At 39.5% G+C, this 26,287-nt stretch overlaps 2 long non-coding RNA genes across 2 annotated transcripts in view; one reads left to right on the plus strand and one right to left on the minus strand.

Moving 5' to 3' along the window:
• Window positions 1-67: 67 nt before the first annotated feature.
• LOC147574857 (uncharacterized) lies at window positions 68-20,296 on the minus strand. Its single transcript, XR_015243577.1, has 3 exons — window positions 20,111-20,296; window positions 7,178-7,309; window positions 68-5,757 (listed from the first exon to the last, which is right to left on the minus strand). It is a non-coding gene; the product is annotated as an uncharacterized LOC147574857 (long non-coding RNA).
• LOC147574858 (uncharacterized) overlaps window positions 4,618-26,287 on the plus strand; it is a 153,139-nt gene continuing 131,469 nt past the window's right edge. Inside the window, exons 1-4 of the long non-coding RNA XR_015243576.1 lie at window positions 4,618-5,616; window positions 12,613-12,655; window positions 16,602-16,750; window positions 21,022-21,206. This is a non-coding gene — a long non-coding RNA (uncharacterized LOC147574858). The remainder of the gene's footprint in view (window positions 5,617-12,612; window positions 12,656-16,601; window positions 16,751-21,021; window positions 21,207-26,287) is intronic.

The raw sequence follows: 26,287 nt of genomic DNA on the forward strand, positions 1-26,287 counted from the left end.
ACACACACACATTATATATATACAATGTATATATATACAATGTATATATATAGATGTTAGCATACAGTAAGCTCCTAATAAACTCGAATTATTATTAATACATTGCTAGGAAAGAAAATGCATCAGGGAACAAATGATATAAATGTTTTATTAATAACATGGGAAGGATTCTTTGTAGGCAAAGCACTTGGGATTGGATTTTCATGTGGTCATCTCTTTCACCATTGTATTTAGGGTTACTCTGCTGGCAGTAAAGAATGTATCTAGTTTCCTTCTTAAACCAGAATCATGGAGCATTAGTCAATGCACAAGATTGGATGCATTTGTGGAGCATTTTACATTTTATGCAGTTATTTGTATATCACCTTCATAATGTTTGCCCCATTCTTAGACCATCTATCATTATTTTGTTAATAGTTTTCTTCAAATTGACTCACCTTTTTCCCAACTTTATTGAAGTCCCATTTAAACAACATTAGCTATAAAATCATGGATTTGCTGTGCGAGTTATATTTTTCTAATGCACTCGAAAAACAAATACCTTAAAAAAGTTCCACCTCCAGTCCGTATACCACCTATAGTCATGGGAAGTACCTCTTGCCCTACGTTACTGTGTTTTGGAAAACACTCACACACAGGATATTTCTTGGTCCTCGTAATCATTATGCGAGATGAGCAGAGAAAACGTAATTGTGCCCATTTCAAAGATGAACAAGTCAGAAAATCAGATTCATGGATAAAATCTTATAGCCAGTATATTTCTGGGACTGGGCCTGGTACTCGTGCTTTCTCCTCCTCAACCTACTGCTTCTGTACTACCAACTCTTCCAAGGAATGCAAATTTAGAATCAAAATAAACTTTTATCCTTTTAGACCTGACTGTTTTGGAGTTTTGTGGTAATCTGAATAGAGATGAGACAGAAAAAAATTCGTAAACAAAGGAGAGGGGAGTAGATTGCCAAGTTGTGGCAGGCAGCCTCTAAGATAGCCCCTGATTATCTTCCCTTCTAGCATTCGTGTCTTGTGTAATCCCCTCCACTTGTGAAATTGCTCTCTAACTAATATAATATGGCAATTTAGAGGGGTGTCACTTCCTTGCTTAGTTTGCAAAAGATTGTGACTTCTGTCTTGCTAGAAGTCTCTGTCTCTCTCTGTCTCTCTCTCTGTCTCTCTCTCTCTCTCTCTCTCTCTCACTGATTTTGATAAAGTGAGCTGCCACAGGAGGGAGGCTCTCCTGCCCTAGGAGAGAAAACCCGAGGACAGCAGGGAACTGAAGCCCTCAGTTCAACATCCCTCAAGGAAATGAATCGTGCCGACAATCCCATGTGTTAGTTGGGAAGCAGATCCTTCCATAAGTGAGCCTTTGGATGAGATCCAGCCTTGATGGACACCTTGCCTGCAGTCTTGTGGGAGATTGTGAAGCAGAAGACCCAGTTAAGTCATCTCCAGAGCCCTGACCACAGGCGTTTTAAGCTACTCATTTTTGGGGAGTGGGTTAATCTGTTATTCAGCAGTATATAACACGAGTCTTCAGGACTCATTTCCAGAAGTGATTCAGTGGAAGTGGAACCAAGTTATCACTGCTGTGCATGGACCCCAAGTGTTTGCAGTTCTGATGAACTGTGATATCTAACACTGGAGACACTTTTTCTTTCTCTCATTTTTCTATTCTTTCTTCCCTTCTCTCTTTCCCTTCATTCCTCCTACTCTTTCACACTTCAAAAATTTTTAAATGTTTATTTATTTATTTTGGGAGAGAGAGAGGAGAGAGAGAGAGAGAGAGGGATAGAGAGCGAGTAGGGGAGGAACAGAGGGAGAAAGGGAGAGAGAGGATCCTCAGCAAGCTCTGCACTGTCAGTGCAGAGCCTGACGCGGAGCTCGAACCCATGAACTGTGAGATCATGACTTGAGCTGAAACCAAGAGTCACATGCTTAACCCACTGAGCTACCCAGGCACCCCTTTCATACTTTTAATTAACAGAGGAGTTGGAAACTTAAAGTCAGTAGCAACACAAAATAAAAGTCCTGCATCTGCAAAATGTTATCATTTATATCTTTCCACGATGCTCTGTGCCAAGCTCCATATGTAGGCTACCTAGTGCGTATGTAGGAGTTACCTAACGAAGGTTTGGCTGTTGGTGTTATTGAATCCCCATGGAGTTGATTCAGTGCTATTCATTCCATTTCTACTTGTGGCAATGTCTTGATTCTTTTATAGGCTTTGTATACTCATGTTCTCTGTCTTTTCCTTTGGAGGCAATTTATAGCACTGATCTACCAGTACCTCTCACTGACTTTGATGTGAAGATGGCTTTTCCTGCAGGTACCTACAGAATTAAAAACATAGAGCATAAAGAAATAACGTTCATGCTTTACACTGTCTTACTGATTCTCTCCAGTTTTTCCATCCACCACACGACCTGAAAAGATTTTCACTCTTGGGCAGTCTTTGCTTGTATTTCACATGCACAAATAGCTAAAGAGAATTAGGCAAGGACCATTCCAGGTAAGGTTATCTGTATGAAACCTTGAAAATAATCTGAAACTAGCCTTGATAAATGGGGGAGGGGTGGGGCATGTGAAGGGATAGAGTAGGTGGTGGGGAGGTATACATGGACAAATTTGAATCACAAATTTCTTACTATATGCCAGCAACATTTAATAACACTCCTAAATACACACACACACACACACACACACACACATAAATGAGTCACACTATGAAAACTTTTAACAAGTGCTGGCAAGTCAGATGGCAGACTCACCCCGAAACCTGTCTCTCCAATAAAAACCTCATAATTAAAAACAGGGCTGTCCATAAATCATAACATATAATAACAATTATGTGCAACTGGTACAGGACTTGATTAGAAAATTAACATTTAGCTTTCTCAGGTGAAAATTCTGAATTTCCCTCAGAGTGAAAATACCTCTATAGTATATGGCCAGCAGGTTATCATCTATACCTGAGCCGTGAGGTGCTTTTTTGTCCAACTAATACCTACTGACCGTGAGGTGCCTTTTTGTCCAGTTAATACCTACTGACCTTGGTCCAATAAAAGACTGAGATGATGCAGTTTTACTTGTCGTTTGAGAACAATACTAGCATTTGCCATGTATTGAGAAAGTGCCTACAATGTGCTCGATACTTTGTCAGGCACTGGCTGTCCCATTTTCTCTTCTTTACACTCAGCAACAATGAACCGTATTTTACTTCTATAAAACTGAGGCTTAAACTGGTTTACTGACTTTCCTAAGTTTATATAAGTAGTAAGTGACCAAAACAGGATTTGAACCTGAATCGGCTTGATTCACCTTTCCATTAAAGGTGTGGCCTTGATAAAGGACATGAACTCAATGTATATATGGAACCAGGTGAATAAGCTACAGTTGTGGCCTTACACTGGATCCTGTTGAATGTATGGTAGAATGGATAAGAAGCCTCTTCTCTGTTGCTACCTCTTTAACCTGCAAGAAATCAGTCACTCAGCTTTGCCGGGTTCTTGTTTTTTGTTGCTTTTGTTGCTGTTTGGTTTTAGTTGATAAACTGAATCATCTCAATTAGTTACTATCTGATGTGTCTTCCATGTTAAAATTATATTATTCATCCACTCAGGCTTATATCAATCTGACAAACCTAAACTAAGTAAACCCTGATATTTGTCATGTTTCCTTCAAATGTCCCCTGTGGCATGTGAGCAGGGTCTGAAAATGAAATAGAAGTTCCATGAAGCTATAACAACACTTTTTCATTGTGTTCTTCTCTCTCCTTTTCTTTTAGGTACATAGTTGGATGGGATGTCCTGTGAGAAGGTGAGCTGAGGAGAAGCTGGAGGCAGGACTGGGAGGACATGAATGAATTAGTCAGTGAAATTTAGATTCTTGTTTTCCAATACTCTTTCCCTAACGGAGTTTTTAGGGAGTGGAAGAAAGCTGTATGCAGACGCAGAATGTCTTGGGGTAGCTGTTCACAAAGAAATTAATAATTAATTGCAGTGAACACCTGCTTCTTAGAATTTCATAATTCTCAGGAAATATTTTTTATTGTCAACATTTTAAAAATTCTTTTTCAAAAAAAATTTTTTTATGTTTATTTATTTTTGAGACAGAGAGATAGACAGAGTGCGATCAGGGGAGGGGCAGAGAGAGAGGGAGACACAGATCTGAAGCAGGCTCCAGGCTCTGAGCTGTCAGCACAGAGGCCACTGTGGGGCCCGAACTCACAAACAGTGAGATCATGACCTGAGCTGAAGTTGGACCCTTAACCGACTGAGCCACCCAGGCGCCTCAACATTTAAAAAATTCTTAATGGCACACCGAAGAGCAGAGTTTGGCCAAGTTTTTCTCTAAAGGGCCTGATAGTAAATTGTTTAGCTTTTGTGAGCCATATGGTTTCTGTCACAACTACTTAACTCTGCTGTTACAACACCAAAACAGCCACAGATGATACATAAATGGAAGAGAATGTCTGAATTCCATGCAACTTTATTTACCAAAGCAAGCAGCAAGACGGATGTGACACAAGGGTCATAGTCTGCTGACCCCTGGTATAGTGAAAAAAATTCAACTGGAGTTTGATTATGGCACTTTCACTTTAGCTGGGTATTTTGGGAAAAGATATTTATTTTAGATGTGATAGAGTTTCATTATCTGTATAGGGATAATAAAATCTACTTCATAAGACTGTTACAAAGATTAAGCTATGTAGATAAAATATAGCACACTGGCACCTAATAAGTGTTTAATAAATGGTAACTGTAATTATTATCATCATCATTACAACACTATTATTTTAATTTCTTGTAGGTTTTTTGGCTGGTCGTGTAGTCTAACTAATGTATTTATAGTAAACCAAAAAGTGCTATTGAAGGCAGTGGAAACTGTGTTTTGCTGGTTCATCATTGAAGATTGTTCTGCTGGGATTAGAAAATTGTTTTAGAGAGTGTTGGTGCTATTTCATACTTACTGAGCTAATACCATTCTCTCTTGGTTTTAGCTTTTGTACTTCAAGTCCTTTTTAAAAGAATTGTATAGATATGGGTGCTTATGTTTGCTTTACTTCTTTATTTTCCTTGTTGGGCAATCATGCATATGTTGATTGGCATCAAACCTAGATCTCACCTATATCCCCATGGCAATGAGCTTCTACTGATTTGAATTCAGACAAGCCCGGGTGGCCCCGTGAGTGGGACAGGCTGGGTGTGTCCACCTCAGGCTGTGGCACCAGAAGGGCGTGGATGCACCTGCTGTGCTTGTGTAACGCTGGCACCAATGTGGCGGTGCTTCTCTGTGTGTTTGTCTTCTTGTGAAAGGTCACTGGCTGATTGGAGCTGTGGGGCTGTGCCCCGCATCCTCAGCAGGCCACAGGAGCTTTCTTTCTGTGATGTTCTGCCTCATTTCTAGAGGGGAGTTTGGCTCAAAGAAGGAAGACTCTGGCTTTTGTATTCAAAATTTTCCCTAGGGGAGGAAACTATTACCATATCTAGAGGGCCTGAAGTCATTGAAGAGAACTTACTCAAAGAGAATTTTTCACTAAGGGAAAAGATGGAACAATCACAGTAAAGCAGAAGCCACAGGGCCTGGGTTATTGTCTTACCATAAACCAAAGGGTTACAGGTAACAGACAACTTTCAGTTCCTGCTATCGGAAGGGGTGGTCAGTCCTTTCTTTTACTGAGCCGCTTTCCAACTTTTCTCCTTTTCTTTTTCTTTTCTTGTAATGAAGAAGAAAGACAAATGATAACAGATCTGCCTTGGGCTGATATGGGGATAGGATCAAATTAATAATACAAGTTAGGTCAAAATTTACTTTTCTCTCTTTGAATTGAAATTGAAGTGTGCATGGGCTATTTGGACTAAAGACTTTAAATATGTGTTAGCTTGCAAAAGTGGCTATAGAGAAAAGGCCAAAAACAACATAGTAATATTTAGGGATGGTATTAAAAACCTTCACACTCTGCATTTCAAGACAAAATGTGTTTTTTGTAGGTAAAATAACAGTCCAAACACCAAAAACATTTTAAATACAAAATTCATTTTAAATCATCATGATTCTGGAGGCATAACATAATAGTGATAAGTAAAGAATACATCATATTTCATACTTTATTAAGATATTTGTGTCATTTTCTGCTTTTACTTAACCTTCAGAAAAAGACTAAATTATATCAAGTCGCAAGGCAAGTTTATAGCCCAAATTGTCTCCCCCTGGCTGTTTTCTTTCATTTTTGTACATATGGAGACGTTTCTATTCTAGAGCCACATCATTCTCTTAAAATTACTATATGTGATATTCTATGATTTATTTATACTCCTCTATTAATGATTATACTTAGTTTACTTAGAAAGGTTTAGGGTTGCATGCTCATGACAAAGTTAGGAATAATATGCTGGTTAAATGGATGGTGTTTTCTTCTGTAACTCCTCTGGCTTCTTGCACACCTTTGGGAATGATCTTATGAAACAAGCCTGTGATGCCTTTGGAAAGGTTTTTTTAGGTGCTTCTATCTCCCTATTTCCAGGTCTGTTTCCATAGCTTTAGCTGCATCAAGGTCCCAGAAGGATGGGTTTAACTAGAAATTCACAAAAACTACTGCTATGTTTGGATTCTGGTCAGACAAGTTGCCACTAACCTAACCGTGGAATGGGACCTTCCATACTCTCACATCAACATACCAGTTTGGCCTTAGCTCCTTTTTTTTCTCTCCCTCTCCCTTGATTAATCTCATATAATTATGTGTGTACATGTCTGAGGGCAGGGACCATGCCTTATTCATGTCTGTATTATTCAAGGGCCTGGCTCAGAGTTGTTGCTTAAGAAATGTGTGTTGGAGAAATATTTACACATAAGCTACAATTCTCACTCAGATTCCGGTATCTGAACAAAGTGGCTTTCAGCTTTTTGGATAGGATAAAAAAGAAATATGGGCTTTAGGTATATGCCACCTTTTAAGAGCTGCCATGCAAGTTCAGAATCCCCTGTGATCGGCCAGTATTAACCTCATTTCTGTCAGTAGCCATGTCTCAATGCTAGGTGACTCTTCTGGCATGTTTTGGCAAGAAAGAACTCTTTACCTGGTTTGGCTAATCTACATTGGCTTCTAGTTCCAACAAGAATTGTTTACATGCATTTAATTTTAGCTCTTGGGCTGTAACATGTCATTGTTCTTTTTACTCACCTCCTCCCCTTGCTTTTGAAACAGGACAGGCATCTTCGATTCTTGTTGATCCTGTTTGGTGTGCTCTTAGGTGGATTTTAGCTTTGTCCTTCAGCTTTCATGGCACTCTAAGATATTTTCGAGTCATATTTCCTGTATAAGAAAATATAGACTATGTCATCGCAAAGGGAAGTGGGATTGGGGGACATTATTTACATCATTCAGGGAACTCATATCCTGACTTGAAGGAAAATTAAAGCAATGTATTTGGACTGATTCATCTCATTTGATTGTTCTTCTCTACTCAATTTACAGGATAATGCATTCAGCTCTTATTTAATTTTATCTGTCACTGTCACAGTGAATCTAGAAGAAAAAAATGCATATTTGACACTTAGTTTAAAAAAAGTCATTGCTAGGAGAATTATTTTTATTCTTCCCCAGATTTAGAGGAGAATGAACACCCTAGGAAAATAAAAAACTTTGGACAAAACAGTGTTTTCGTAAGAGCACACCACGAAATGGAAAGAACTCACAGCAAGCTTGCAGAAGTGCTTTGAAAAGTCTCTTGCACAATTCAGTTTCTTTAGAGTACTTACACAATCATATTTCTTAATGACTTTCTATAAACAATTTTTTCTTGACGAGAAGCATAAAGATGTAACAATAAAGAGATAACTTTGGGGAAAAAATACACTAATGGTTTCTTACTTCTATACCATGACAGACATTAAATCATAGATTTTTTTAGTACAATTTTCATGTCAATTGTGGAAGACACAGGAAACACAATACACCGTAGGAAGTTTCAGTTCGCCACCTAGAGGAGAGATGTGAAATTGAACATTTCTCCAAACAACTTCAGTAGAATTCATTCATTCATTTATTCATTCACTCACTCAACTCATTCATTCAATTATTTACTTATTTAATTATTAAAAAGTAATTAAGTACTTGTTAGGCTTAATTACTGTACCAGTGCAGATTTGATAATCTATTCAAGAGCTCTGAGCTCAAAGAAGGCACAAATGTGTCTTATTTTAATTGCAATCTTTAAAATCTTTTATTAAAAGATTTTTTTATTAATGTTTATTTATTTTTGAGAGAGAGAGAGACAGAGTGTGAGTGGGGGCCCTCAACCACCTTTTGAGAGAGAGAGGGAGACACAGAATCTGAAGCAGGCTCCAGGCTCTGAGCTGTCAGCACAGATCCTGTTGTGGGGCTCCAACTCATGAACAGTGAGATCATGACCTGAGCTGAAGTCAGAGGCTCAACTGACTGAGCCACCCAGGTGCCCCAGAAATCTTTTATTTTTAAAAGCCTACAGGGGCGCCTGGGTGGCTTGGTCGGTTAGGCATCCGACTTTGGCTCAGGTCATGATCTCACCAGCCTTGAGTTCGAGCCCCGCATCGGGCTCTGTGCTGACAGCTCAGAGCCTGGAGCCTGTTTCAGATTCTGTGTCTCCCTCTCTCTCTGCCCCTCCCCTGTTCATGCTCTGTCTCTCTCTGTCTCAAAAATAAATAAACGTTAAAAAAAAAAAGAAACATTTAAATAAAAAAACATTAAAAAAAATAAAAGCCTACAACTTAAATATCTGGACAATTCTAATTATCCATATTTGTGATGTCTATTACTTTTAGCTCTTGGGCTCTAATAAAGCTTTATTGTTTTTTATTTGTTCCATCTCTTTACAATGTAGCTATTAGTGTCTTCTCCATACAAGTTAGGAAATGGAGTCTCAGAGAAATTAAATAACAAGTTTAAGGTGTCAAAGCTACTTCATTATAGAGCCAGTGTCTGAACCGAAGCCAGTCTAATACCAGAGCCATCGCCCTACTCAGTTCTTGTCTAGTCCAGATGCTCACAAGAGCCAGACTGCAGCTGGGGGTGTGGACAGTACTTATAGGTTGAAAGGAGGTCATGGTCAGCACCAGGTCCATAAAGCAGGCTTGGGAGAAGCTTTATGAAGCTAACTCTCTGGACTAGATCTAAAGATGGTAGGAATGTTCATATGTATGAATTTCTTGTACCCTGAGGAATGAACTGCAAAATTTTCCCAAGTTAGTCCAGTCCAAGCAAGAGTAGACATGAGACTGGGGACAGTTGGTGTGCATGAGTGCCTCCTTTGCATCTGGGTGTCTAACATCATCAACCACCACATCTCATGTGCTACAGAGACATGCAGTTTATAAATTAATGCAGCATAAAGCTCCTGCAGTCTGCTTAAATTTTATTGTCAATTCTGTTAGGTAGACAGGGCCGTGAAGAGCAGGCTAATTATTATATGTGTGTGTGTGTGTGTGTGTGTGTGTGTGTGTGTGTGTGTGTGTGTATTTAAGTAGGCTCTACACCCAGCATGGGGTCCAACGTGGAGCTTGAACTCATTAGCCTGAGATCAAGACCTGAGCTGAGATCAAGAGTCAGATGCTTAACCGAATGAGCCACCCAGGCGTTCCAAATGGGCATGCCAATTGCGTAGATGAGGAAACTGAAATTCTCAAGAAGTTCCCTGAATTCCAAGGCCACAAAGTAATCGTTGGTGCCAGAACCAAAACCTAGGTTTTCTGATTTCCATGCAGCATTCTATCTATCATTTCTCACTGCCAGTAAAATCAGTTTTGCTCTCTGTGACTTTTCTAGTCGCTCCTGTGGTTTTATACCACTCCCTTTCTCCCATTAAACATCTCTCTGTCAAGGCAGAATTTCCCATGAAAACAGAAAACAAATGTACCAGAGACGTTGATGGCATAAGACATAAGACAGAGATAAGAAGGCATGTTGCAAAGTGGTGTCCTTCAGTGCAAGAAAAAAGGGATATATTTGGAGGAAAGGAAATGAGAGAAGATTAAAGGCAACAGGTCAGTTCTGAGATGGTGAGGAGAATAAATGTTACACGTGTACCTGACCCTCTTCAGTAGGCATGATTGTGAAGACTTGTGGGCAAAAGTGTAATGTGCTGTGGAAATTGTCTAGCTGTTGGGATCCTACTGTAAGCCATTTTTTTTTAAATTTTTTTTCAACGTTTTTATTTATTTTTGGGACAGAGAGAGACAGAGCATGAACGGGGGAGGGGCAGAGAGAGAGAGAGACACAGAATCGGAAACAGGCTCCAGGCTCCGAGCCATCAGCCCAGAGCCTGACGCGGGGCTCGAACTCACGGACCGCGAGATCGTGACCTGGCTGAAGTCGGTCGCTTAACCGACTGCGCCACCCAGGCGCCCCTGTAAGCCATTTTTTAAAGTGAAGAAAACTCTGATCAGCCTCTGGTTTGCTTATGGAGAGGACTTTGCCCAGCTGTACCCAGAAAGCTTGAGAATACCACATAGCATATAACCCTGAGACCGTTTTTCTTTGCCGGGAAAATTTGCTTAAAAAGGAACATTAAGACTGCATGCACATGTGATAATGTGCATGGTGACCTTCTACTGTAAATTGGAAAGAATTAACCTTCCTGCATCTATTGCTGAGAGATCAAGGAGAACATTTTCTTAGGGCTTTGAACTACTTCAGTTGAAATCTGACTGAAAAAGTCAGCACCGGGGACTGTATTTTACTTATTTTGTATCTTTCTCTGCATCTAACCAGTTTTTTTTTTTTTTTGAAGATTAACACAGGGTACTGAGTTTTATTTAGATTCCAGATATTATTATTCAATAAATTTAAATTATTTTAAAAGCATTTGAAAGAGAGTTTACATTAAAAGTTGAATCAATGTGACTTATATTTCCCTCTAGTTGAAAACTCACAGACTCCTAAGCAACTTTTTTTCTTTTTGAAAAAAAAATTTTTTGTTGTTTTGAGAATCACACAGAAGTAATAAGGAGTGGCCCTGATCCTTGTGCTTTTATTTATGTGTGGTTAAAGTTCAAATTTCTCAATATACCATAATCTCATTGTACTGGCCAAATTCCATGGTGGATAATTAGATGCAGTGCACCAGGGCCAATTTGGATAGAGAGAGCAATCACAGTGTACTTCTGAGAATCTATTAGCCAGGTTGACTGTGTTTGACACATGAGTGGTAAGGACTCACCTCACTTGCTCACTGGACTGGCCCAGCAGGTTCTGCAGGTGAGATCACCGCTTGGCTGTCTCATTGCTGGGCTTGGTACGCAGAAGAGGCTATGAAATAAATGGCTTGACTTTGGGTCTCAAAAGTTCTCTTTCTTATTTCCTCCCCCAAACTCCTTCTTCTGCTTCTGGAGACTAAAGCATTCATTTATAAATTCATTCATTCAACAAATATTTAGTGAAAACCTATAACGTGTCAGGCACTGTCTTGGGCTCTAGAAATACAATAGTGAGCCAGACATTTCCTGCCTTCTAGAACTTATAAATGAATAATTATAATAGTCAGCGGGAAATTTTACTATTGACAGAGCTCAGTAATCTAAATCTTTATTTCTGTCTTTAAAAAGCAGAAAGAGCACAAATGTTCTTTGGAAATATAGCATAGAAATGTATTTATAGGTTTCAACACATAAAATGAAGACCAGCTCATCTGTCATTGTGAGTTCAGAGTAAACCCCACCCTCCCTGTTGTACCCCGACTCCACTGTGTCCAATAGCCACTCTGCCATTATATGCACACACACATACACATACATACAGTTTCAATGATCTTCAAATCTATGCAGCATTCAGCGGTTGAGCACATATTACTACTCACCTAGGTGGAGACTGAATTTCCCCTTAAGTAACTTATAATTTAGGAGGTAAAACATTTGCCTCTTTCAAAATGTGACACTACTCCTCTGCTCCTTAGACTGTGAAAGCAAATACTTGGTGCTTTCGTTAATTGCTTCCCAAACTTCAGCTGTTCACATACCATCTTCATAATTTTTGCTATATTCACATACCACCTATGCTGTTATGACTCTGTAAATATACTACGATTTCAGCTTAATTAAATTTATTTAATAATAATATCTTTTAGGGCGCCTGGGTGGCTCAGTCGGTTAAGCCTCCGGCTCTTGATTTTGGCTCAGGTCATGATCTCATGGTTCATGGGATCAAGTTCCATGTCGGGCTCTGCACTGACTGTGTGGAGTTGGCTTGGGGTTCTCACTATCCCTCTTTCTGCCCTTCCCCTGCTCTTACACACATTCTCTCTCTCTCCAAAAAATAAATGAACATTAAAAAATAGTATCTTTAAAATCACCAGGTTGATGTGCTGGGTATATAATTTTCAAATATACTTTAATGTAAATATAGCATTATTAAATTATATATGTATTGTCTGTATGCATCCCCAAATATTCTCAAGTGCTCTCACAACACATATACTTTGGGAAGCTTTACAAAAGTAGGGCCACCTTTGAGGTGAAGAATGGCGGAAAAAATAAAATGCATAAGTAATGATAATAATCATAGGCAATGGTCACAAAGCTATTATTTACTGAAGGCTTTACATGTGTCATTTAATTTTATCTTATTTAATCTTTGCTCTCTTGCAGGCATGCAGATAACAGAAATGTGAGGCAAAAGAGCAAGAAAGAGGTAAGAGTAGAAGTGAAATTTCATCCTACTTAGGGCAGCTGTAACTAACATGTGCCATAACGTTTTAGTTTTTGTTCTTTTCTTTACTTGACTGAGATTTCACATTTGATTATTTCATGTAAATTAGAGCGTGATGGTGGCAGATTGAAAAACTTTTTAATCAAATATATTTATTTATTTATTTATTTTAATGTTTTTATTTATTTTTGAGACAGAGAGAGACAGAGCATGAACGGGGGAGGGGCAGAGAGAGAGGGAGACACAGAATCGGAAACAGGCTCCAGGCTCTGAGCCATCAGCCCAGAGCCTGACGCGGGGCTCGAGCTCACGGACTGTGAGATCGTGACCTGAGCTGAAGTCGGACGCTTAACCGACTGAGCCACCCAGGCGCCCCTCAAATATATTTATTAATTAAAAAAAATAATAATCCCCAAAAATCATGTTAGTGTAATTGTACCCATTCTAAGGATGCAGGATCAAGTGAGAGAAATCTGATTAAAACACATTTTCTTTTCTTTAGTTTTTGGTATTCTGTTTCTCCAGTTGCTAATCAGCAAGAATATCTTTGTCCTACTGAACCGAGGCATGTTCAAGAGCCTTTGCCCTCTTTGGCATAAGAGCCTAACTTATTAACGACAAAGTTCTCCTAGGTCTCTGCTAAAAAATAGTGAAATAAATATTTTTATAAACATATTATCTCAAAGTATTAATGCTGGAAGAGACCTACAGGACCAAAGACAGCTCCCTCCCTTTACAGAGAGAAAAAGGTTGAAACAGCAATGATTCTGAAAAATTTCCTTGTGTTTTCATAACTAATATTTTCATCATAAAGCCCACGACATGCACTTGTTTTTATTTGCATGCCTGAATTTTGGTGGCTCTGAACCATATATGATGGCTCTGAGGACAAACCATGTTTGTTTCCCGCCCTGCAATTTTGTCAGTGTGCCATGTACTTCCTTGGTATTGAGTAATCATTTTTCAACTACCTAAAAGGTATGATATACCCCATAAACCTGCCTTTTCATTCTTCTTTGACATAAACTTTCTAGGTACTTAAACCTCATTTAGCATTCCATTACTCATCTTCCCTGTAAAAGTGTCAGACAGTGTATTTGAGACTCAAATAGCTGGAGGAGTATGCTGTCCCTTGTCACGTTTATGTATTCTGGGCATAGACTCTATTTGAGAATGGCCAGACCTAAAAAGATGAAAACCCTAAGGTGCATGGACTATGTTGATTAAATATTTTAATTGGACATCTACATAAATGACAGGAGCTGTAAGAAAATTGGTCCAGATCAATTTACATCTTACCTCAATTGTAAGATCGATTGATCTGGATCGATTATTATGGAACAAATTAGCTAGAATTATAAGATGCTTAGAAAAAGATTAAACTATGCTAGCTATTTCACATAATTAAATTACCAAACAATTACTCTGATTATTTTTCTTTTTTCCCTCAAGGTTTCTTGACATATAGGTATACAAAAACTGCACACAATTAATATATACAATATGATGATTCTGGACATATGTGTAACCGTACTGTGATCATTTTTCACAGCAGTCTAATCAAAGTGCAGCTTTGGATTTGTTAGTATATTTGAACATGAATGTTTTGGAGGTTTTACCAGTGGCTTTCCCATGTCGGTTCACATAGTCTTTGTTATTATCCTGTAGATAACTGAATTGCAGCATAGTGATTTGTTACAAAAACACTTTGATGGTTAACACTTTTTGGTGTGAGGTATACTTTAAGAATCAGCCTATTTCCAGGGCCCTGTTTTTATCTGTGAAGGTCAATGCATCCTCCTTTTTAATTCTCAAGATGGGTGTTTTTATAGCTTGATGAAATGTGACACGGTTCATCTACCTCCCCCTCCTTCCGGCACCTTTTTCCTCCGCCAGTTTTTTTTTTCCCCCCTTCCGATTCCTCCTGGCATCCGGACATCTTTTTCTGCCAAATGAGTCAGTTAGAGTGGAAATGTTGTGCCCACATTTTTTATCTTGTCTGGGAAAAGAGGTTTGAAGGCCAAAGGTGCCTGAGTATATTTCGTTAGTGTCCTCACACAACCCTCCTTGTCCTCTCCTGAGAAGAGCACTTTGTATTCAAGGTAGAAAGTGCCAGATGATCCCCACTGCACATACATTTCACAAACTCAATACTCAGAGAGTTGTTCTTTGATGAAAGAACTAGAAAAAAATATTATTTTTATATTTGTAATATTATTTTTATACTTAAATACTATTTTCAATATTATTTATTTACCTGTGCATGTTTTTCTCTTAATACCTGATCTCCTTCCACAAAAGATTTAAGTGGGTTTTACAAACCCAAATAACACTGTAGGGCTAAGAGCGAAAGGAAAAATATGTAGATTTTTAAAAAGGGAGAAAGGAAACATGGGTAGATTTATAAAGTGAAAATGAATGGTCTGTATTCTGGCATTGGGTAGCTATTGTATGGAGCATTTCTTATATATTAGATGAAACACTGATCAAAATATCTAATCTAATTGAATGACCTCATCACCATTTTGAATTTGTTTAGATTTTGTAGGTGTAGAAATGGAGGCTTAGAGAGTTGAATTCATTCAGCTCCACCCTGCTAAATTAGTGGTGGGTGGGATTTAAACCTTCTGGTGGTCTCACCCAGAGTCACTGCTATAACCTCTCTAGCTTGTACTGTCTCAGCAAATGTACAGATAACTTAGCTTCATTACATTAGTCAATCATTTTTTTTCACCTGTCAATCCTTAATAAGTGGAATAGGTTTGGGGAGCAGTAATTGTTGGGTTCTGGGGGTAGCTGTGGTTTTGATGGAGGATGTAGTAAAATGCACAGCCTCTTTGTCACAGTGTAGGTCAAAAAGTGGTTCGTTTAAAGTCTGAAGTCATTCTTGGAGGTTATATTCTTCACCAAGATCTTGGTGTTAAATAAGCTGTATAGACTTAACAATATGTTATAAAAGTGAAGATACAACAGTATGAAGTTCTATCATGATGTAAATTCCTCAAAATTGTGGTCCAAGCTCTTTAAAATCTTCATAAATCACCATGCACATTCATTTAACAATATTTTATATATACATGCAATAATCCAGTGCTATACTACAGTATCACAAATTGGACCTAACATGAATTTATAGACTAGATTAAATATTACATATTTAATAGACTGAAATTTTGTTTTCCCTGGCCTTAGAACTTAGGAAACAAATTTGGGACAACTTCAATAGCTAAGGTTTCTTGAGAAAGTTCTCAGCTTCTTTGAACAGCTTCTTTTCTTCCAGACAAATTTCCCTGTAGCAAATAGGAGCCATCAGAATGATTCCCTTAGAGCTACCTCAAAGTAGAGTTTTATTGAGCCGGATCAGAGCAATAATTCAAGAAAAATGTACTGACTCTTATTATGTCTTAAGCACCATGCTAGGAATTTTATGCACATCATTTTGTTTAATTTTAATAGCAACTCCATAAGATATTATCCCCATTTAAGAGACTGAGGAACCACAGAAAGATCAGAGAAGTAAAATAAATTGGTGCTTCCAAGGCCACATCAATGATGGATCCAGGATTTGAACCCAGATATGATATGAAAGCCCATGTACTTTTAAACCCCTAGACTGCCTGCCCTTCAAGGAACTCCCAAGGTTGTCTTGGAGACTTGACTCTGTATAGATAGCTGCTTCAAGAGGAGGAAAAATGTAGGAAGATGTGGTGCTTAGGTTTCAAGTAGACATCTGTACTCAATGAAAAGGTAGAGCTATTGTATTCTATTTATCAAGTACAGGTATATCATGTTCGATGTATTTCTCCACTCCATACACTGTCCATGGTGATAAAGGTGTCTAGGAAGGGGGATTAGGAAATACCTGCTATGTTTGGGTCAAAGCCAAATCACAGGATTAACATCTGCCTCTTCTTTCTCCTACATCCAGTTTCTCTTTTGATGAGAAGAAGAATAAACCTCATTCTTGTTCAGATGTAGAGATCAAGGAAAAGACTTCTGTCTTATTGGCTTCAGATATGTTATCAGCACCTAAATAATGGAAAGCTGCATTAAAGGAGGTTTCCCTTGGGAAGAGAGGTAATGAGATACAATGAAAGAGAGTGGGTATTTTTAAAATCATAGCAACCTAGGATCAAATCCTGGAATTGACACTTTTCAGTGGTGTGGCCTATGTCACTATTTTGAGCACCAATTTCTTCTTCTGAGAAATGAAGGTGATTCAGATTACCTCCAGAGTTATCATACAGATAAAATGTAAGCAATGCAGGTAAATTTATCACACAAGTAGACATAAAACGAACTGGGCGAGAAAAGAGTCTTTTTATCTCCTTTTTTTTTTTGCCCAAGCTCCCATCCCCTCCTTTCCCTCTTCTCTTCCCTTTTCTTCTCTTTTCGTTATTTTTTTTTCTGTGCTAAAGTTTTGCACAAGCTCTACAGTTATGTATATGTCTTTGGTTGCAGCAACCATATATAAAGGAGACGCTGAATGTTTGCATTCATTTATATGCTGCTATAAGTATTTCATTCTCACAAGTTTTAGAGGGAAAAATTTGGCTGCTGGTGAATTGGTGAGAAAGAAGCAGTTATTTCTGAGGTTTAACTTTGACTCTGGCATCAGAGAGACAGTCTTTCACCACTGTTGCAAGTCCATGCTTCCAAGAACTGCTGAGCTGCAGCACTTACCACGTGTGATGGATTAGCCAAGTGCAAGTATGAAGTGAGCAGAGCATCTAGAACAGCTGTACCCACTGCATTACAGATGCTAAAATGTATCATAATTATTATTTATTATGATTCTTATAGCTCAGGTTAAATCGTACAAAATTCCTTATATCATTTTATGATTCATACTGTCTTCATCAAAGAAAGTATATTATAAAACATAGCCAATTAGTAACAACAACAGTGGAAAAGAAACAGGGTCCTGCTATATAACTTCCTCCTAAATATTTTCCCTTTAAGGAGAATTTGAGATACAGCTTTTCTGTGCTTAGATGCTAGATGAACAAATATTATGTTGGAAACCCAAGGATGATGTAGATTACTGGGTATAGTTTAGAGCTGGATTTCATCAACAATTAGCTTGTCACTATCATCCTGCAAATGTCTTTCTGTACTAACCTCGCTGCCCCAGGTTGTGTACCTCTAAGGTTGATGCTGGTAGGAAATCTCTCAGCTGGGTCAGGCCCTAAGGGGTGAGGGAGTCGGCCAAAGGACACATACCATATTGGCTCATCATATTGGCCTAACTCTCCTGATCCTGCATTTCTCAACAGAATCTCTTTTTTTACTTGTCTTTTGTATAACTCCAGTGGAATAATTTTATTGAATTGCTTGAAAGAGACTGCTTATGGGGCAAGTCTGGTCATTAGGATTCTCCATTGGATTATTAGGTTTCACAATCAATGTCATAAATTGCATATACCCTTTTCTTGGAGTAATGGTTCATTCTCAAGTCCTTTTCAGTTAATTGTCTTTACTTGCTTCTTTTAAGGTTTTTCTGTGTTTGTTTTGTTTTGTTTTTGGCTCTTTTGGGGGTAATTTCATGAAATATACTGAGTCAGCAATCCATTTCAGCAAAGCAGTAGGACAAATGAATGGATTTTTGGGCTGCCTTGGGTGACGGAATAAGATATTTGGGAGAACACTGGAAAAGTGGGGAGGCTGGAAGGGGTGGATATGTGAAAATGTTCCATTGCTTTAGCCTCAACTCTACCCTCCTTTGTCACTTTGGTGAGCATTTTGACAATGAGAAATATTGATGACAAACTTATTTGAAAATGAGAATCCTAACAGTGCTTGTCTCATAGGGATATTGCAAAAGCCAAAAGAAATAATGTGGGTAAGAGGTGTAATACTGTGCTTTTCATTGTGTGAAGGCTCAACAAATATCAGCTCTTCAGATATTACTATTACTCCACTTTTAAAATGCTATTGTTTAAATCATCCCAATTGGTGTTTCTAAATACTTTCTAATAACTAAGCTAATATGCTGTGAAGTTCTTCTAGGGTTAGAGCATTCTGGTGAAGCCTATTAGACACTTTCCTGAGTCAATACTTCTTTTTATGACAAAAATTATATGCCTATTTGGAACGTATCTAACCCTAAAACAACCACCTGAGGGAGTGGGTGGAGAGAGGAAACAACTTTTTAGACATTAATCCTAACTGGATAAATTTACAAAACAGCTCATTGCTACATCTGAAGGGTAGTTTTTATCTAAGTGGAATGACCAGAGAATGTAAGAAAATTTCTTCCTGTAAGAAAATGTAAGAGAATGTAAGAGAATTCCTGTAAGAGAATGTAAGAAAATTCCTTGGGCATTTACCCAAGAAATGCTGCCCTTCAGAACTGGGTCCCGTAGGTGCTTTACTCACGAAGCTTCTTTGTCTCCTCCTTTTGGAGCTTTTCTTTCACACCGCTCCCCCACATCACCCTCCAGTAACTGTCTGCTCTTTCGTGAAGGGCCACATAGGGACTGACCCACAGACCAGCTGGAGCACATGGTCCAACATTTAATAGCAAGGCAAAATGCCAAAGCCTCAGGGCGCCTGAGTGGCTCAGTAGGTTGAGCGTCCAACCTCGGCTCAGGTCAAGATCTCATGGTTCATGGGTTCGAGCCCCACGTCGGGCTCTGGGCTGACAGCTCAGAGCCTGGAGCCTACTTCAAAGTCTGTGTCTCCCCACCTCTCTGCCCCTCCCCTGCTTGCATTCTGTCTCTGTCTCTCTCTCAAAAATAAATCAAACATTAAAATTAAAAAAATGCCAAAGCCTCAAGCAGAGACAAAAGAGAAACATAGTTTCCTTCATGGGGAGCTAGAATGGCTCTAATTCAGATGAAGCCCCAGAGTGAGACAGATTTTAATTTCAATATCAGTCAGTTCAGATGATACATTTGCTCATAAGCTTAGGCTGTATAATGTTATTAAATAATACGTATTTCACGGGATTGTAATGAAGACGAAGTGAAATAATATCTGTAAAGGACCCCACAGATTGGCCAGCATGTAGTAAACATTTAATAATCAGTTGCTCTTCCTGCTTTTCCCTCATAATACTTGGTTTCTGACCTCTTCGCAATCACGAAAGTCAGTCTTCTGTAGACTCCATGACAAAGACTTAGAGAAGAAAAATGGTCTGAACAATTTAGACAACTGTCTTTTCCCCTAAAACCAAGGGTGGCATGTTTGTTCTAAAATACCTAGATTGTCTGTACGGTAACACTTTGGTTTGTGAGCAGAATTTGTTCTGGAAACATGCTTGCAATCCAAAGCACTTGTATATCATAGCGAATTTCCCCATAAGAAATGGTGGAAACTCAGGTGATTCCTTCACAACCCAAAAATATTCATATAAAAATGATCACTGTAATGTAATATAAAATAATAAAAAAATACAAAATATAAAGAAAAATAAGCAAATTAACCTGCACTTACCTTTGAAAACCTTCGTGGCTGGTGTGAGGGAGACAAGAGAGAAGAGGGTTATTACGTAGGACGACTTTCACTATCATTAACGGAATCACTGCTATCTATTGGCTCAATGGAATCTTTCTCTTTTCATGCAAATTTAACAAGGAACCTATCCAATGACACTTCCTTTTGCCTCCTTTTGAGGATTTCACAGAAATGTGACATTGCATTGACAATCACCCACAATCCCTCAGCAGGAGGGAGAGAGAGAGAGAGAGAGAGAAGAACCATTGGCTCAGTTGTGATCATGTGACTGTCGGCATCACATACTACTCGTATTGCAAGATATCACTCATTTATCAAGTTAAAATTTATTAGACATGTTTGTTCGTCTTGTGGAACACTCACAGAACAAGTTACTTGCAATCCAAGGTTTTACTGTATCACTTAATTTACTCAGGTGCTTGGTCAATCTACACTTCTCTTTCATGCAATTGGAAAACATTAAAAAAGTTGTACATACAGGGACGCCTGGGTGGCTCAGTCAGTTAAGCGTCTGGCTCCAGCTCAGGTCATGATCTTGCAGTTCACGAGTTCGAGCCCCATGTCAGCCCTGTGCTGACAGCTCAGAGCCTGGAGACTGCTTCAGATTCTGTATCTCCCTGTCTCTCTGCCCCTTCCCACTTCGTGCTCTCTCTCTCTCTCTCTCTCTCTCTCTCTCTCTCTCTCAAAAATAAATAAAAATATTTTTGAAAAAGTTGTATGTACACACACACATACACACATATGTAAGTTTATATGCTATACCTTCTGTAACCTTTTGCTCATCTGTTCTCTCCGACTTTATAAGCATGTGAGGTGGGTTTTATTTTTTATATTTTTTAATTTAATTTAATTTTTTAAATTTTTTTAACATTTATTTATTTTTGAGACAGAGAGAGACAGAGCATGAACAGGGGAGGGGCAGAGAGAGAGGGAGACACAGAATCCAAAACAGGCTCGAGGCTCTGAGCTGTCAGCACAGAGCCCGACACGGGGCTCGAACTCACGGACTGCGAGATCGTGACCTGAGCCGAAGTTGGATGCTTAACCGACCGAGCCACCCAGGCACCCCTGTGAGGTGGGTTTTATATTTCCTATTTTATAACTAAAGGAATAGGGGGCACAGAGAAGAAGCAACTTGACTGAGCCAAAGGCCTTGCAGCTGATTAGGGATAGAGCTGGGGTGTTCTGACCCCTTGGCAATTGTTCTTCCTCCATACTGCTCTGAAGACTGTGGAAGGGAACTGCACTTGAACTTGGCGCCAAAGGATTCTCAGCTGATAAGTAACCAAAGGAAACAGCGTGGCTGAAATCCAATTAAAAGTTAAAATCCCACTGGGCAATCTCTCCTTAACTGACGACAGGAATTGCTGTCACTGCCCTGTCTCGCCACTTTGCAAACAGCAGGGATGTTAGCAAGAGCTCACGGTGAACAGCGAATGCTTCCCAAGGGAGCGGTGATTGCTTTGGCTGGATTCTGCCGTGGCTTTTTTCTGGTGATGAAGAGGCTGTAGTCAGCCAATCAGGGGCGGTAACCATTTTCTAATAACCACCTCAGGCTTTTGGCACCAAATTCTCTGGCACTGTCTGGGGAGGCTCTTTATGCTACTTCATGCTACTTGTCAAGTCAAGCTGTTTGTCTCATTTTTCTGGGAAACTGGACGCTTCCCGTCAAATCGCTCACCTCAGTGGGATCCAGCCAGCAAAGTACTCCAAGGGGGTGCTGATTGTCTGTGACATGTTTTCAAAAATGACCCCAGTTTGTATGGCTTTCCTATGGTCCCATGTTGTGTGAAATCAGGATGTGGTCCTGAGTTAATGACATAAGGAAGCACTCTGATGCTTGTATTGCCTTCTTGGTTTTCTCGAACCTCACATGGACTGGCTTCATCCTGTGCGGGAGTCCATAGCTCTGCACCTTTCCTCTCCACTTCCTGTGCAGGCCTTCCTCTGGTTTGTGGGCTGTTAGGCGTCATCTTGTTCCTTCAAGGCTCACACTGAGCCGCTGGTCAGAGTTTTTGTGGGTGGTTTCTGCTGCCTGCTTATCATCCAACCCCAGTCTCCGGTGTTCCTTCCCAGTTTTTAAGCCTGCAATAGCTCTTATTGCAGAGTTTGTCTTTAGCTTGCCCTTTCAACTCTCCCTCCTGCCTTCATAGTAGGTAAGGAGGAGTTACCCTCCTTTTCCAAACCTTGATTTTGCAATACCGTCATTTTTGCCGAATTGTGTTTATAAGACTAATGTAAGTATGTTAAACTTGGTATCGGTTTGATGACTTCGTCAAGATTCCTTGCCAGGTTGTGTGTGTGTGTGTGTGTGTGTGTGTGTGTGTGTGTGTGTGTGTGTGAAAGAATCTGCCTAAAATCTTTGCTAATCTAGTTTTCTCCTAAATGCAGTTACACATAATGCCTCCTAAAACAAATTCTCTACATTTGTCATTTGGCAGCCTCCTGCTGTCACTCTGGAGCATTAATAAGTCTGGAGATTAGTCTTCATAACAGAAGTCTGAAAGTTCTGATGCAGGTAAATACCACTGAAGACTTGAAATTTCGAGGAAGTTTGGAGACTTTTGTGGAGACTCTTAAGATGCTCTCTGTCAGTTACCACAGTGAACTCTCTCCCCCTAGTGTATATTATGCTCACACTGAATCATTCCATGCGGGTACCATATATGTTTCTGATCTGGGTAGATAAGCCAGATTTATAGATTTAAAGGAGGCTGTATCAGCTGCTGCCGGGAAGTTTTTCTTTAGTTAAGAGCCCGTGAAACTTAATCCTTGACATTTCAGGAGCTGCAGTTTGTAATAAAATCAACTTTAGTCTAGACCATGGTTATATGGTCCTAATAACATGGTAGAAATAAAGGGCAAGCCCTTATTCTAATTTCTGACATCCCTACAAATTTATGTTGTGTGTCTTTAATTGAAGGATTTATTGCCTTTCCCAATAAAAATAATTGCAAATTTTAACACTTTCCTCCAACCAAAAATAAAATTATAAGGCTTTATTACTTTTCCATTGCTCTTAAAGATTTCAAGGTTGTCTGGGGGCTTCCCGAGGGCATTAACTGTGGTCTGATTCAGTCATTACTTTATCCTCAGAGACTTAGATGGCATCCAGAGCATATGGAAAGTGCCCAATGAATGAAATGAATGAATGAGTGGAACCAGATAGAACCAGAGTCACCTTTTAGTGGCCTACCTGTATAATTTCCGGGTAATGTAGTATTTAAAAAGGGACAGTGATAACACATTTCTAAAAGGAGATGAAGGGCATATTTAACACTTTCCAAGAAGAAGGAATGCAGCTTCTATCACTTGATCTAGGTCTTTGATTACGGAGGCATTGAGAATTCCCTGTGGCCGAACATGGGCAAAACTTTTAAGGCGAGCTGAGGGCTCAGGCTGCCTGGTGGACATCAATACTCCCATGGAGCACTTTCCAAGAAGAAAAGTGTGGGCTTGCTGTCTTTTCATCAAAACTCCTAGAATTTGGCTGACTGCCTGGTTTATCCCAGGACATTAGTCAGCCCACAAATCCCACATTTGTTTATTCAGTCCGGAGCAAGTGAATACTGCCATTCTCCCATCTCCTTTGTTGGCAAATGCTTTGTTAACCTGAATTGAGCTCTGCAACACAAAATGAAGTGACTAATCTTTTGGGGGTTTCCCCCTCCCAGATTCTCTTACGAGCAACTAAATTGATAGGCCACAAAGCCCCATACTGTCGTTTTCCCTCATGCTGCCCTTTTATTCTGATGGTTCCACATTGTACTTAAGGAAACCAATACCTTCCAGAGTGTGGTTGAAGTGGCGCCACCATTAAGAAAAGGAGGTTACTGAACTTTTTAGTCTTGTGAGAAAATGTTAGCAAGCAAAGGGAGTTGAGTTTGATTATTTATACTTACGCAATCTACTACTGGGCATTGGCAAGAAGTGTCACCTTGTACTCTCAGAAATTTTTCCGATTCTGAACACGTGAGTCTGAAAGCACGGGAGGTAGGAATCTTAACACAGACAACCAATTTGGATGACCACATAGTTCATATGTCGTGGGTCTGGAATATCACTTAAAAAGGATGTATATCCTTAATCACTAGGCTCTTTGTGTATCTTCAAAGATCTGTAAAGACCTGGAGTTTTTAGCTAAAGTTTAAGGATCTGTGTTTCTGAATTGTCATTGACCACGAAAGAGCGGTTAGTTTGGAAGCCAGTTGAGGTACAACCTAGTACACAATAGAAGAGGGGGTAAAGGAAATCATAATATTTAACATTCTTGCCATAAACCCCAGCCATTTTTACAGCATGTTGTACATAGCAGCTGAGCAGATAATTCTCATTAATAGTTAGGCCTGTGGAAATTCTGTTTGGTTCATAAAGCTTTGATTCTGTGTTTACCATTGATAACCTGTTTTTTTTCTCTCTCTCTCTCTTCTTCCTTCAACTCTTGACCAGAGCTACCTTCCAGAGGATTTCTTTCTACCACACTCTTCCTCCCCAGTGTGAGAGAATACAAGTACATGTTGATGTTTGAAGCAAGAACATTCAAGAACTTCTGCCTGACTTTTAACCCAAGGCTTGGATTAGTATAATCTTTCTAGTTTTTAGTGTGAGGCTCGGGGATCACAAAGGTTGTTTCATCCATGAGACTTTTGCGATTTGTTATTCTATTTTCAGACCTGAGATCTGGAAGAAACCGAAATGGGTTTTAAAATAGCCATTAGCTCAGGAGATACATAACCAAGGCCTGTGGCAAGAGCTTTCAGTCACATAGTCTGAAAAAAAAAAGAAAGATATTAAAAAAAAAGTTGTTTCCCAAGAATGATCACTCCCACCATTTTCCTATAGAGGAACAGGAAAATGTGTAAATAATTCCTGGGCCTGAGTGCAAATGATGCATGTGCTGGAAAACAGAAATCTAAAGTCATAAAAGATTTTGTCCTTTGTAGATACTTCTCCAGACGTGAGTTAGGTATTTTTGGATTTGACTCATTGCAAATCTTCACTGAGGGTCACCTGGATGGCTCAGTTGGTTAAGCATCCAACTCTTGGTTTAGACTCAGGTCATGATCTCACAGTTCATGGGATGGAGCCCTGCGAGGCCCATGATGAGGCTGCTTGGGATTCTCTCTCTCCCTCTTTCTCTGGCCCTCCCACCCCCCGAATCTCTCTCTTAAAGTAAATAAATAAACTTAAAAAAAAGAAAATCTTCATTGAGCACCTTGTGTATACCAAACATTCTGCTATGTTATGAGGGTTTGGGGGCCTCCACTATAGTCCAACTGGGGTACAGGAAGGATGAAGAGAGACTACATATAAATATAGCACAAGGCAAAATAAAATATGGTATACAACACGCTATGGGATATAATAGGGGAAGAGGTCCTATTTTATTAGTGGAGTCAAGATATGCATTACCAAGGTCATGGCATTCTTGCTGGGTCATGAGGATAGAATCTTGGCAGATGAGGAGGCATTCCAATGCAAGAGAATAATAAGAGCCAAAGTGCATCTGTGAGAAAGTTTAAGGGAACTATGACTATTGCCAAGCAGGGTAGGGGCAGGGAAGTGAGGGTGGCTGGGTTTATATCATGAGTACTGAGTCTCATGCACACAGTTGAGCGTGCCACCCTCCTTGAGCCACTGTTTACTGCAGAACCATGGCTCCCCCCTGGCTCTTCACTAGTCTTACCACTGCTTCTCAGTCACCTTTCCTGGCTGTTCTTCCTCAGCCTGAGCTCTACATATTGAATGGCTTCAGCATCCCATTTTTAGCTCTCTTCTCCTAACTTGCTATCATTTAAATACTAAATATTTAACATCTACATGCCAGTGGCCTCTAGATCCATAACTCTCCCTTGACCCATGCCCTGACCTCTAGGCTATATATCAAATTGTCTGCTGGACATCTCCACTGTGATAATTTGTAGGCCCGGATTAGAACTCTTGATTCTTAGCTTCCACCCAACCTCCTCTGCTTTGCTGCTGGAAATCCTCCTCTTCCACCAGTCTTTCCCATCTTAGTTAATGGGCTTGCCATCCACCTAGTTGCTTAGGGTCCCCCGAACTTGAAGTCACTCGACATATGGCCTTACCATTTAATAACACATATTGTGAATTCACTTCTACCCCACCCCACACAAGTGGCGGTTGGTTTTTGTT

The sequence above is a fragment of the Puma concolor genome, chromosome D4 (assembly GCF_028749965.1).
Source record: "Puma concolor isolate L17-30 chromosome D4, mPumCon1.1.hap2, whole genome shotgun sequence".
Classification (NCBI taxonomy): Eukaryota; Metazoa; Chordata; class Mammalia; order Carnivora; family Felidae; genus Puma; species Puma concolor.